Source organism: Alexandromys fortis, unplaced genomic scaffold (genome assembly GCF_014885135.2).
Source record: "Alexandromys fortis isolate MF-2015 unplaced genomic scaffold, M_Fortis_MF-2015_v1.1 scaffold_5, whole genome shotgun sequence".
Lineage (NCBI taxonomy): Eukaryota > Metazoa > Chordata > Mammalia > Rodentia > Cricetidae > Alexandromys > Alexandromys fortis.
In genome coordinates this window covers 18569208-18583206 of record NW_026067924.1, presented here as the reverse complement: position 1 = coordinate 18583206, position 13999 = coordinate 18569208, and the positions used below count along the sequence as shown (strand labels likewise).

The following is a 13999-nucleotide window of genomic DNA, read 5'->3' as shown; positions in this document are numbered from 1 at the left end:
GAGATTTGGACTTTAAGGCTGTTGTCCTGTTAGCAGTTAATCAATAAATTTTAATTATAATTTGATTAATTCTATGGTCTTTCCCTGGGGGCCACAAACTCTGAAACGTATTATCTATATAATTTTAGCAGTCTTTAGGTTTTATACAAGTGCTTTGGAAATAGTTGTAGTGTTGTTTAGGGAGCAGTGACAAGGCAAGCACCTTGTAAACACATGTTCAGGACCAAGGTTTTTTCCTGAATATTTTCAGTTTGCACCGGTTGGTTGAGCTGAGGGCTATGGAACCTGCAGATTGCATGGCAGCTGACTCCATGAGAAAGTCCTTTAGGGATTATCCTGCCCTCAGATCTGCTATGTTTCTGCGTAACTGGGAGAGTCTCAAAGTGGCAAGTAGTAATTATTCATTCCATTCAGAGCTTTGACTCCATGTTCCAACTTCAACATATTTTAGCTGTTTGTGTAAGTAATGAAAATGAAAGTTCCTGGCCTTTTAGGAGAAGTACCTAAGAAGCAGCAAGATTTTATTCACATATATACATATATTTTTATTTAAAATTGTCTGCATTGACAGTAAGCTTCTCACTGATAACATAATGATGACCCAGGCAGGGACCCTATAGGACAATAAAGTAAGAATGACCTTCTGCTAACAATATCAAGTGTCTTAAGCCACCAACTATCATTTATTTTGAAAGTACCCCCTCTGTTTTAGAAGTACATTGCGTGGGATTGAACCCAGTGCCTTGTGCCTGCCAGGGAAGCATGGTCACACTAGCTACACCATGCCCTCTAAAAATCCTTCAAAACTGATGGATGGATATATAATAAATAGAACACTTCCCTGTGGAAGAAAAATATCCAGAATTATAGGTTGGTAAGGCTAACAGGTCAGTGTACTAGAACGCAGCAGACAAAGTCAGGGTCCGAGACAAAGTTAAAGTCAAACTGTATTTAGCTACACAAAACTGAATTGGGAAAAGGAGAGAAGCTCGGAGAAAACCCCTCTCTGGTGGAAGACACAGACCACCTGCTTGCTTTGGTTCTCGTTTTCAGGGAAGAGAAAGAAATTCTCCTTAAACAATTACACCTGAAAGCTCACAATTGCCAGGGAAGCCTGCATTATCCAGACGCCCTCAAAGACATAATGAAAGCTTAGTGCGAGCTGGCCAAGGGGGTCTGAGTACTTAGGGGGAAATTCTGAGTCTAATGGAATAGATAAAGCAATAAAAGAGTGTATTTAAAGCAAATTTAAGAAGCCTGGTCTTGTGAAAAATCATTGCTTAGGCTTCTTTAAAGAAACAACCAAAAGTTACTTTCTCAGAAGCTTACTTTTGAAAATAAAATTTATAGTGATAAACCAAGAATCTTGAGGGAAATACTAAACACAGAATAAAAATTACTAGTGGGAGCTGGAGAGATGGCTCAGTGGTTAAGAACATTGGCTGCTGTTCCCAGAGGTCCTGAGTTCAATTCCCAGGAACCACATGGTGGCTCACAACCATTTATAATGGGGTCTAATGCCCTCTTCTGGCCTGCAGGTGTATATGCAAATAGAGCACCATATACATAAAAGTAAATACATATCTTTTAAAAAAACAACTAGTGAATTATACGCAATAAAGATGGAAGATTTTTCAGAATGAAGCACAGAAACATTGGAACAAACACCCTGCATATACTTTAGCGTGTTGCAGTCTCTTAAGTCATGGAGATGTCATGAAGGTGGCTGCAGCTTCTGCATTTTTAGAACTGAGGACATCAAGGCTCAGGAAGGCTAAGGAACTCACCCAGATTCTCACAGCTGCTGAGAAAGAGACACAGCCACGATTCCAGCCCAAAGGACTGAGCTCCAGTTCCGTTTCCTAGCAACTGCCCCGTGATCCTGTCAAGAAAATGGAAATCACTAAAGAAGAGACCCATGGAGGTTAAATTTGTCCCAGAATGAGCAACAGTGAGAGTAAAGCAAATACCTTTTTTAGAGAGATGATGGCTGAAAATTCTCCAGAATTGAAGAAAAGCATCATTTATCCTATTTGATAAAGGTTAACATTTCTTAAGTAAAATTTTAAAAAGAAATCACATCTAGACAGAGGATGGTGAACCCCAGGATTGCAAGGGAAAGGAGATGCTGACCATGAAGACAGCCTGTTAGAGATGACAAACTGAATGAATGAAAACCTTTTTCAAAGGCAGGAGGCTTCTTGAGGCAATGGTGGAAGCCAGGTGATGGGCAGGCTATATCCCAATAGCAAAAGAAGACGACCGTCAGTGACAAGGTATACTTGGTAGGATTGTCATTGAGGAATGTAAGGAAAATAATTCCTTTTATGCAAACAAAAAATTGAAAGAGAATAATCTTGTACTTTCATTAAAGAAAAACATGGAGGATATAGTTAAGAAAGAAGGAAAACTATAAAAGAAAGAAAATCTAAGCTATAAAGCAAACTGTTAAACTGTATATACATGAATAAATCTAAACCAGCTTTCTATAAATAAACACTAAAAATCAAAATGTTTAGAAGAAAAATAATTAAATTTTATAATTGACTAATAAGAACTAAAAAATAGGGAAATTGATGTATGCTTATTCTCGTTCATACAGAAGTAGCTTTAAGCCACCTGTGAAAACTACTGTCATAGAAAAGGTAAGATCTTTGGAGAGAAAAATGGATTTTTTTTCCCAGATAGGTCAGGAGAGGTTTGACAAAAGCTTTAGGAAACAACCATCTGGCCATCAACCACGAGCGCCCACCTTCCCGCAGGGGGTTTGCGCCCTCTCCTTTAGTCCCACGGCAATGCGACAGTTGATTATCACGTCCCCAGACTCTCAACTCACAGATAATATACTAGGGAGACTGCTGGAGTCTGGGCATTTAGGAATCATGCAGGAAGGAGCATACATCTTAAAGTGATGTGGACCTTATAAGACTAGCGGGTTGCTTAATTAACTCACATCACCGTGCAATACTCCACTGTGAACAGCAATGCTCTGTGAAGTCCACAGCTGAGGAACAGGATATTCCAATATAAAGTTCTTTGGACTGAAAGCATGGCCTGGCACGAGCTCAGCAGAGCAGAGTGAAATTCTCCCTGGAGTGTGCACGATGCCTCAGCTTCAGCTACAGGTGAGATTGACATGGTGGGGCTGGGTGGTCTTGCAGCTGAGACGTTGTAACGCCTTATACAAAGGAGCCCATCAAGGGGGCTGATGTGCTCAGGATCTGGTAGTAAAGAGATTGAACATTTACTGAGGACGTACTGTGTCCCACATCAAGCTATGCCTTAATCTTCCCAAAAGTCTTATAATCCCTTCATCTACATAGAGTGTCAAGGTCCAGTGGACTTTTCCTACCGGAGCTTCCAGCTGACCACTGCCGCCTTGTTGAGCTCTGCTTTGGGCATTTCTTGAGCTGATACTGAATTTGTATTCATTTAAATGTCTTCCAAGCTTTGTGTCAGCTCAGACAAAAGGGCAAAAGGGTTCTGGAAATCAGTACGTAGGTTCCTCAAACAGCTGAGAATAGATTTCCCTGAGTCACCTATACTACACTGGGCATATGCCTCAATGACTATCCTACTCTAGAGGTTCTTGCTCATCCAAAGTCATTGCTGCTCTGTTCATAATAGTCAAGAAATAGAAACAGTCTGTCTATAAACCAATGAATGTATAATGAAAATATGATACATTTAAGAGAATGGAAAATTACTCAGCCATTAAAATTAAAAATATAAAATTTGCAGGTAAATGGGTGGAGACAAAAACAGTCATCCAGAGTGAGTAACTCAGACCCAGAAAGATAAGTGTCACATGTTTTCTCTCCTTTATAAATGTTAACTTTGAACTTTCAGATGTATGTGTTACATTTGGAATACCTACAGAAGTCAGTGAATTACTAAGAGCCCATGGAGAGTGTGGAAGGCCCAGAACTCTTTTGCCGCCACAGACATGCATTAGGGCAGTGATTCTCAACCTTCCTAATGCTGCAACCCTTTAATACAGCTCCTCATGTTGTGATGAACCCAACCATAAAATTATTTTTATTGCTACTTCATAACTAAAATTTTGCCACTAATATGGATCGTAGTGTAAATATCTACATTTACTGATGGTCTCAGGTGGCCCTGTGAACGGGTCGTTTATTAGGGGTCACAAACCACAGGTTGAGTACAACTGTACTAGGGAACCTGGAATGTTAAACACGCAGGGCTTTTCCTTCAAGGGAAGGAATACAAAGCCTGGCTTTCATTCAGACGCCTGAAACGGTTGGGTTTTCTAGACTGGTGACCTTTGCACAATCTGTGTGGCTGAAGTCCCGCCTCCAGACCCATTCTTGCAGACTTGTTTTTCTCAGTCAATCCGTACAACCTGTTTTTATGAACGGAACCCCATGTGCTCTATAAAGAGTTTTGGTGTGGTCACATCTGTTCTATATTTAGCTTTCTTTATTTCTCAAGTAGCCTTAGGCATGCTTTCTTGTACATGTGTGATTGATTTAATCATCACAGGAATAGTTCCCACTGGACTGTGTTGTATTTAAATAAGCCTAAAATAAGCCAATAGGGGTCAGACTCCCACAGTTTGGAACAACACTGACTACAAAGTCATGTTGCACCAAACTGCCTTCTTGCCTCCCGTGTTCATCTCTGGGCTGTCAGCGAAGATCACATAGACCCCTGCAGGAAGGGATTTCTAGGGAGAGAAAATAGAATGCACTTGTGTAAAGGGTTAAAAAGTAATTGTGGAACAAGAAAGGATAAGATGAGGTGGGAGAAGGAAGGACAGGGTGGAAGAGGGAAAATGAGAGAGAGAAATAACACTAAAGACTTTTCAAAAAAGTCATGTGGAAACCTACTAATGTAGGAGCTTCCTAAAATACACCTATACACACACTGCCCACTGCTACTACAGTGGAACAAGCATTAACTAACAACAGCTAATTATTGGATTAACCAATCACTCTCTGATCGGGTTTAAGTCCCATTCCACAAGGTAAAACTCATACCTACTACAATCACCAGGCCAAGTATCTATGGCTATACAGGGGTCAAAGAACCTAGGGGAGGAACTACTATTATTCTACTAAATGTATTAAATGTATTAAACTATGTATTAAACTGACTCCTAATGGCTTCTTCCTATGCCCACAGATTCATGCATGTCTCAACCCTCATCAGAGAAGCTTCTGATTGTAGTAGATGCTGATTAAAATAGAAGTCCACAAGCCAGCCAAAGTGCAGAGAATAAGAGAATGGGGAACACTTAGCCCTCAATGAAGCATATACACCTCACCCCTTCCTTCCAGTGTTCAGGGATCATCACAGAGGAGGGGACAGAAGGAGGATGAGAGCCAGAGGCCATGGCTGATTACAAGGCTTTGACATCGTAGCTGCTCCCAGGACCTCACTGCAGATGCAGTAGCATCCACAAGACCTGTGCAAGCCCAGGCAAGACCAAATCCCAACAGGAAGAGAGGAGTTGGACATGATCATCAAAAGCCAGGCGGTATTAACAGTATTTAGCTGAGAGAGGAAAAGACAGAGAAAAAGAACAGCCTAAGCAAACTGATAAATTGGCCATGCTCCGGTGGAAGTTATTTAAGCAACACAACTTGACCTTAATGGGGAAAGGGTGGCACAAGTTGGGTAGTAAGGGAAGGATTGTGGACCTAGGGAAATTGGGTAAGGGAGAGAGAAAAATAATCAAAACACATTGTATGAGTGTCAAATAAGAAACTCAGAAGGAAAAACATCCTACTCTAGAAAATCAGCTATCAACTAGGCACTCTCCCGGCTATTTGGCTCATGATGTTTTTCCATAGTCTTCATATTTATTCTAACCAACATTATACCAACAAATATTAGTATGGTGAGGATTATATAACCACTTGGTTTTTCTTTCTATAAATGTCTCCTCCAAGGGCAAAGGTTTTAATGGGCCTGTTTCTGATCTCTGCCCACAAATAAAATTTGACACTAAACTTTCAATTTCCCTTGATTGGAACCTTCTGGAAGAGAGAGAGTTTGGTGCATTCAGGGCAGCAGGCTAGAGAGCAGTGATAGGTGATGTGTGAAAAGCTCATGATGGGATTCTCTCAGGCTACAGTCCGATACTTCCTAACCACAGATGAAGGAAGCCAAGGATACATAGCTCATTCATTTTTTCATGTGAATTTTTTTCATGGAAGCAAGAAAATTTTCATTATAGAAATCAGCAAATATTACACGGACATTCAATCAAATGTCCTAATTCTATCAATTTCATCATAGACATTGAACATAGAATAGAGATTATGGAGGATTTAGAGAGAAAGGAAATCAGGGAAGTTGCCTAATATGTACAGCTTAACTTGAGGAAGATAAAAAAAAAATCTTCTTGAAATGGGCAATGCCTTTACTGTGTTTGCCCAATAGAATGAATATAACAAGCAACTGAATTATATTAAGAATGTATAAAGCTGTTCATTTTGTGTACATTGCCATAACTATACTTTTAAAAGCAGAAGAAAGGGGATTTGCCTTCTGCACAGAGCCTCTCCTCATGGAGGAAAGGAAGGTCCTGCTGGCCTGGCCAGTGGTGAGAGACAAGGAGGAGCCACTTGCCACATTGGAGCTGACTCAGACTTAGGCCCCATTCCTGTTCAGTGGTTTCTCTTGCCTACTTTGAACATCTTCTACTCTGTGCTGCACATGCTCAGAGGTCAGAGGGAAAGCTCATTTACAGAAGTGAAAGCAGAGAAGAGGGATTTCCAACCAGGAAGAAGGAAGGTAGTAACTTCATGTGGAGGGCGACCACATTCAGGGAGGCAGCAGGATGAATCTCTGCAAGAATATTCAAAAATAAGTCTTCTGTACAATTGCTGAACAGAGGAGCAATGGATGTTGTTTACCAAGGGATGATGTTCACATTCACAGTACAAACCTATCACTAAGTAAATGTACATTTCTGATGGTCCCGGAGTGGAGAAGCAGCAGCAGGGGATAGATGGGATGCATCGTTTCACATGACAAGGCATCAGCAACAACGCCAGAAGCATAGTACAATGCTGCCTTTTTGTTTCTTTCCTAAAAAAGATATCAGACAAATTCTCACTATGTCTCTTAAATTTTTTTCATCTTAAAATGTAAAGGAGTTTGTAACCTGAAATATTTCCCACTTTTTCTGTTTAAAACTACCTCAAATTATTTTTATGCTGTTATTTAATATGTAAATGGTATCTCCATACATTAAGTGAAGTATCTTTGATAAATACATAAATAAAATTTTAATTTCCTCTGGGAACTAAGTAAAAATCAAACTCGCTACTTTATATTGATTCTCTTTTTTTTTTTTCAATGAGATTATTCTTGAAGCAAAAAGGACCATACACATCAAGCCCCTGCTCCATCAAGCTGTGACAAAGCCCTGACCAGCAGGTACCATCAGGTGGGCTAATGGCGGAGTTTAGTCTGAGCATCTTTGTCAAGGAGCAGAGTGGTACCCTGGTTCTCTCTCATGCAGAAGAGACTGTGCAAAAACCCTGCTGCTTATGCACAATGCTTCGTGGAGCGATATCATATCCATTCCCTGATAGGGCAGGCAGCATGCAATCAGCAAAAATTCACTCCCCAACCCAGCCCAGAAATTATAGTGCCGACAACTTTGCAAAAACTCTCTCTCTCTCTCTCTCCTATGTGAGCCAACTACAACAAATGTCACTCTTTTTAAAAAGTGACCACAGACTGCAGGAACTGTGATCTTCAGGCAACCACGTATTTCAAAATCAGTTACATCCAAATCTAAAAAGAAAGCAGCCTTTTAACTCTACAGCTGCTTCTTTTTGAGCACCAGCCTTTCCAGGCTTTTGGTGTTTTTGCGTAACGTGTTCTCGGCCCTAAGGTTTCATCTTCTCGTTCACTCAGCTATTTTAAGGATTTTGCTTCTTTCTTGAGCACCAAATACTGCTTTAGAACCCAAAGATGGGAAAAGCAAGTCTCTGCTGTCAAACGGCATGTTCTATGAAAGAAAGAGACTGGCCACAAAAGCTTGGTTGTTGCTGTCACAGATAACATTGGCATCCAAAGTAAAAAGACCGGAAGGAAAGTAAGAAGGTAATTTAGCATAACTTTTGAACTAACTTTTCAGATACTTTAAAAGGTAGTATTTGGGGAATATTTGCAGATGGGTGACTCTCTTGGATGGGCTCAGGCTGACTTGACTGGGGGCATGTTCTCTGAGCCAGATCCTCATTGAAGGCGAGGTGCTGCTCAGGAAACTGTGGTTGAAAAGCCAGGATAGAAAGAAAAAAAAAATACCTAGGAAAAATTATACCCACCAGAATTATCAGAAATCTAAGTTAATTTTTAAAAACTTTTATACTCAACAACTTGAAGCTCCACAGTACAATGGATATAATTGCAGGTAAATATGGGGAGAGACTCCTTAGATGGAAGACGTATGCCTGTACTAGGGCAGGGCCTCCTGCCATAGTCGCGGCACAAGTTTGTATCTCTTCCTTAACATTGCTAAGGACAACAAAGCATGGCCATCCTAGGATTCCAATGGAAGTTAAGGGTCTAGCTTTTCTGGAATTTGTTGATGATGACACCATCAGAATGACTGTGCCACAGGCAGGAACAGTGTCAGGGGAGAAGCTGTTGGTCCAGTCTTCCTAACCACAATGTCAGAGATGCTGAAACAAAAAGGGATTCAGGGACTGTTGTTAGTGGGTACACAGTCACCCTGGTTTTGGTTGTTGGCAGGTTGGGTGGATATCAACACTCAGCAGAGTGCTGACACTTCCAGAAAGCTGTGACAGAGGTTGTGGATCCCAGAGCTAAAAGGAAAGATTATTATCAATGCCTTCTTTTTGACTAGTTCTAACATGAGGATGGCCTTAAAACATGAACTAAGACAACTTGAAGTGTGGGTCAAAGAAACAAACTATCTACCCAGACATTAATGCATGAGCTAAACACAATGTTAATTTTCTGTAGAAATGAGCTGAAACAGAAGATGTTGTTCAATTTGCCTAAGAAGAGCTGGGGGAAAGATTTGACTTCAGAATTACAGTGAACTTTGCAAAAAGTGAGTTGGTGCCAAAAGAGATGTTAGAATTGACCAAGAATAACAGTAAGGCTTAGAAGAAAACAAAACACATGTTAGCAAGCAGGATCCCAAACACTGTTTGGAGAAAATGTGGATGTACTTACTGTCTAGCGTTTTGTAACAATGTCGCATACTATTGCATTTAAACAAAGCAACATAGAAAGTTGTCAACAACACCAACCCGTGTTTATTCCACCATCATTTCTAAAGCTCACAATCAATGAAAGGAACTCTGCAACTGTATTTGGCGAAGTGTGAGACAAGTGGTATCATTTCAGCACTGTGACATCGCTGGTCTCAGTTACACAATTACTCCTGTTTCGTTAGCCAGGGTTTTGAAGATTCCAAAGTTGTGTAAGACTATATCAAAGTGAAAGAACTTTTCTAAGATCCCATTTGGGGGAGGGGAAGCAAATTTTGATTATTGATTACAAAATAAAATACATTTACAATAAAAAATAAATATTTGAGCAATTTTGTACTCTTTCCTCAAACCTCCTTGATGGATCTCATTAATGCGAACAAATACATTATAACATTTATAATATATTTGGACCTGTGCTTTCAGTGACAGCACGCAATATTTCTAAAAGAGCTAACACAATGGCTGGCACACATAGATACCAAAGACATTGAGTAAGCCCTCTGACTATGGAATTTCTTAGCCTGAACCAGAATTTCGGCTATCGTGGAAATCAATGATTCATATGTCTTTCTGTCCCACTAAAAACATTTTTGCATACACTCCAACTTTTGTAGACAAATTCAGGAGTTTAGTTCATCACCCTAAAGACAGTTGGAGACTAAAATGAACAACTCTGATAACCTCTTGCTTCATTACTGTGAAAAATGACAGGGGACATGGGGGCAAACAATGTCCCCCAAACAAGATGCACCTCACTTCTCACTTTTGTATATTCTGTGAACTAGGAACAGTTGTGGTTTTGTTGCTGCTTTTTAAACAATTGTGTGAATAAATGTTGTTTTCAACTTTATCACTCGGCTGTGAGAACCTAAAATAGTTACTATCCAGCTTTTATAGAAAAGTGTGTCAAACTTTTTTAATTGATTTTTTATTGAGCTCTACATTTTTCACAATAGCCAAAAATAGCATAAAATATCTGAGTAACTCTAACCAAACAAGTGGAAGACTTGTATGACAAGAACTTTAAATCTTTGAAGAAAGAAATTGAAGAAGACACCAGAAAGTGGAAAGATCTCCTATGCTCCTGGGTAGGCAGAATTAACATAGTAAAAATGGCAATCTTACCAAAAGCAATCTACAGATTCAATGCAATGCCCATAAAAATCACAGCAAAATTCTTCACAGACCTTAAAAGAACTCAACTTCATATGGAAAAGCAAAATACCCAGGATAGCCAAAACAATCCTGTACAATAAAAGAACTTCTGGAGGCAACACAATCCCTGATTTCAAACTCTACTACAGAGCTACAGTACTAAAAACAGCTTGGTGTTAGCATAAAAACAGACAGGAGGACCAATGGAACTGAATCAAAGACCCGGATATTAATCCACACATCTTTGAACACCTGATTTTTGACAAAGAAGCAAAACATATCAAATGGAAAAAAAGAAACCATATTTAACAAGTGGTGCTGGCATAACTGGATATCAACATGTAGAAAAATGAAATTAGACCCATACCTATCACCATGCATAAAACTCAAGTCCAAATTGATCAAAGACCTCAACATAAAGCTAGCCACAGTGAACCTTATAGAAGAGAAAGTGGGAAGTACACTTGAACATATTGGCACAGGAGACCACTTCCTAAATATAACCCCAGCAGTACAGACAATGAGAGAATCGATTAATAAATGAGACCTCCAGAAACTGAAAAGCTTCTGTAAAGCAAAGGACACGGTCCACAAGACAAAATGAAAGCCTACAAAATGTGAAAATATCTTCACGAACCCCACATCAGACGGATTGCTAGTCTCCAAAATATACAAAGAACTCAAGAAATTGGTCATCAAAAGAACAAATAATCCAATAAAGAAATGGAGTACATACCTAAACAGAGAACTCTCAACAGAGGAATCTAAAATAGCTGAAAGACACTTAAGAGAGTCATCAGAGAAATGCAAATCAAAACTCTGAGATTCCATCTTACACCTGTAAGAATGGCCAACATCAAAAGCACTGATGAAAACTTATGCTGGAGAGGTTGTGAAGAAAAGGGGACACTTCTACATTGCTAGTGGGAATGCAATCTGGTACAGCCCCATTGGATGTCAGTGTGGCGGTTTCTCAGAAAATTAGGAAACAACCTTCCTCAAGACCCAGTAATACCACTTTTGGGTATATATCCAAAGGATGCTCAATAGTGCCACAAGGACATGTGCTCAACTATGTTCATAGCAGCATTGTTTGTCATAGCCAGAACATGGAAACAACCTAAATGCTCCTCTACCAAAAAATGGATAATGAAAATGTGGTACATTTACACAATGGAGTACTACACAGCAGAAAAAAATAACGACATCTTGAATTTTGCAGGAAAATGGATGGAGCTAGAAAACATTATTTTGAGTGAGGTAACCCAGACACAGAAAGACAATTATCACATGTACTCACTCATAGGTGGTTTTTAAACATAAAGCAAAGAAAACTAGCCTACAAACCACAATCCCAGAGAACTTAGACAACAATGAGGACACTAAGAGAGACTTACATAGCTCTAATCTACATGAGAAGTAGAAAAAGACAAGATCTCCTGAGTAATTTGGGAGCATAGAGACCTTGTGAGAGGGTTGAAGGGGGAAGAAGTAGGGAAGGGAGTAGAGAAAAATGTAGAGCTCAATAAAAATCAATAAAAACAAATAAAAAATTAAAAGAAATAAGAAAAGTCTGTCAAATTTCTGTACCAGAATATTTAAATAATATTTCCCTAATCAAACAGAATTTAGCAAACAGAATTGCCATCACCTGATTGATCAGCCCCTGGTCTTCCTATTTCTCCTATTGATTAAATACTGACTTAGGAACTGATTTAGAAAATGGAGTAAGGAGTTGTAAAACTGAAGAAGGAATTTCTCAATTACATTCTGCAGTTGTGACAAAACTGAAGCTCAGTGGATTTGCTGCCTTGACATTACACATTTCCAAAAGAGGCCAGGCTGGTTCTAAAATTCAGATTGTGTGTTAATGACCTATAGCTTCTTCTTTCCACATATTGGAAAGACACCATCCACCACAGACAGAAGATAATGGCATAAAAGGACCTTTAAAATATAATTAATTGAACAAGTGTTCTTAAGTTCTATTTATGATTTTAAAACAGCTAACATCAAACTAAATGGAGAGAAACTCAAAGCCATCCCACTAAAATCAGGAACACAACAAGGCTGTCCACTCTCTCCATACATCTTCAATATAGTGCTTGAAGTTTTAGCAATAGCAATAAGACAACATAAGGGGATCCAGGGGATTCGAATTGGAAAGGAAGAAGTTAAACTTTCTTTATTTGCAGATGATATGATAGTGTACATAAGTGACCCTTAAAACTCCACCAAAGAACTCTTACAGCTGATAAACACCTTTAGTAATGTGGCAGGATACAAGATCAACTCCAAAAAATCAGTCTCCCTCCTATACACAAATGATATGGAAGCAGAGAGGGAAATCAGAGAAGCATCACCTTTCACGATAGCCACAAACAGCATAAAATATCTTGGGGTAACTCTAACCAAGGAAGTGAAAGATCTATTTGACAAGAACTTTAATGCATTGAAGAAAGAAATTGAAGAGGATACCAGAAAATGGAAGGATCTCCCTTGCTCTTGGATTGGGAGGATCAACATAGTAAAAATGGCAATTCTACCAAAGGCAATTTATAGATTCAATGCAATCCCCATCAAGGTCCCATCAAAATTCTTCACAGATATTGAGAGGACAATAATCAACTTTATATGGAAAAACAAAAATTCGAAAATTCTGTCAAATGACTTAAAATTAGAATTGCAGTGATTGCAACACACTGAGGGTTCAGTTCCCGTAACCAAGCACTTGCCTAGCCTCAGCAGGCTCTAGGTTTGACCCCCAGAAATACAAAAGTAAAACAATAGGAAGGATTTAAAATAACTCTTATCTCACAGGATATTTTGAACAGAAACTTTAGAAAGTCCTCAGCGTGTGGCTGCTATCATAATTACTTTGTATTGGTTAGAATTACCAGAATGGATTCAGATGATATATGATGATATTACTAAGCATAACAGTAAAAGGTTTTGACACTAAAACCCATATAATTTTGAAATTAAGTATTTGAGGAAGTGGATATAAATCTATGATGCTGAAATCAGAATTTATTTCTTCTGTTTTTCTTTGGGGGAAAATTCTGAAATAATTTTTTCCATACTTAGTATCTAATACAAACTAGGCTTCATCTTCAGAAGCGAATGCTTCACACAGGAAGGAGAAGGCAATTCTTTGTATCATGGAGGTCAGAAAGAGGCACTTCCTTCACATAGCGTCTGCTTCTGAAGATTCCAGACTAGATGCACACAACGTCGAGAGGCCTCTTTTTACCCCAGTCATTGTGGGACTCCCTACCCCTTGCCACTCACCTTGAAAAGTCAGATTTCAGTGTGGATGTAGAGTCGGGGACAGGTAGAGCTTCAGAGCGGGTTCCTCTCTAGCAGCATGTCTCTTTCCGTATGGCCACCCTCCGCTGTGCACAAGAGCCCTGAACTGCCCACTGAGTGAAAGGAAGCTAAAGGGCTCTGAGTTCCTCAAGGTTTCAACAGACCACAAAACCTCAAAGCCATTTCGACTCACTACACACACACACACACACATACACACACACACACACACACACGAGAGCACGAGAGAGAGAGAGAGAGAGAGAGAGAGAGAGAGAGAGAGAGAGAGAGAGAGAGAGAGAGAG

General features: G+C 39.5%; 1 protein-coding gene across 2 annotated transcripts in view; it reads right to left on the bottom strand.

Annotated features, from left to right (window-relative positions):
- LOC126501493 (probable G-protein coupled receptor 141) overlaps positions 1–13801 on the bottom strand; it is a 52484-nt gene extending 38683 nt beyond the window's left edge. Inside the window, exons 1-2 of one of the 2 annotated variants that reach the window (XM_050142165.1) lie at positions 13677–13796; positions 1788–1882 (exon numbers count right to left, since the gene is read on the bottom strand). The gene's annotated coding sequence lies outside the window, so the exon portion shown is untranslated. Of the gene's footprint in view, positions 1–1787; positions 1883–13676 lie in introns of both variants that reach the window. The other variant, XM_050142166.1, reaches the window with a different exon arrangement.
- Positions 13802–13999: the final 198 nt, after the last annotated feature.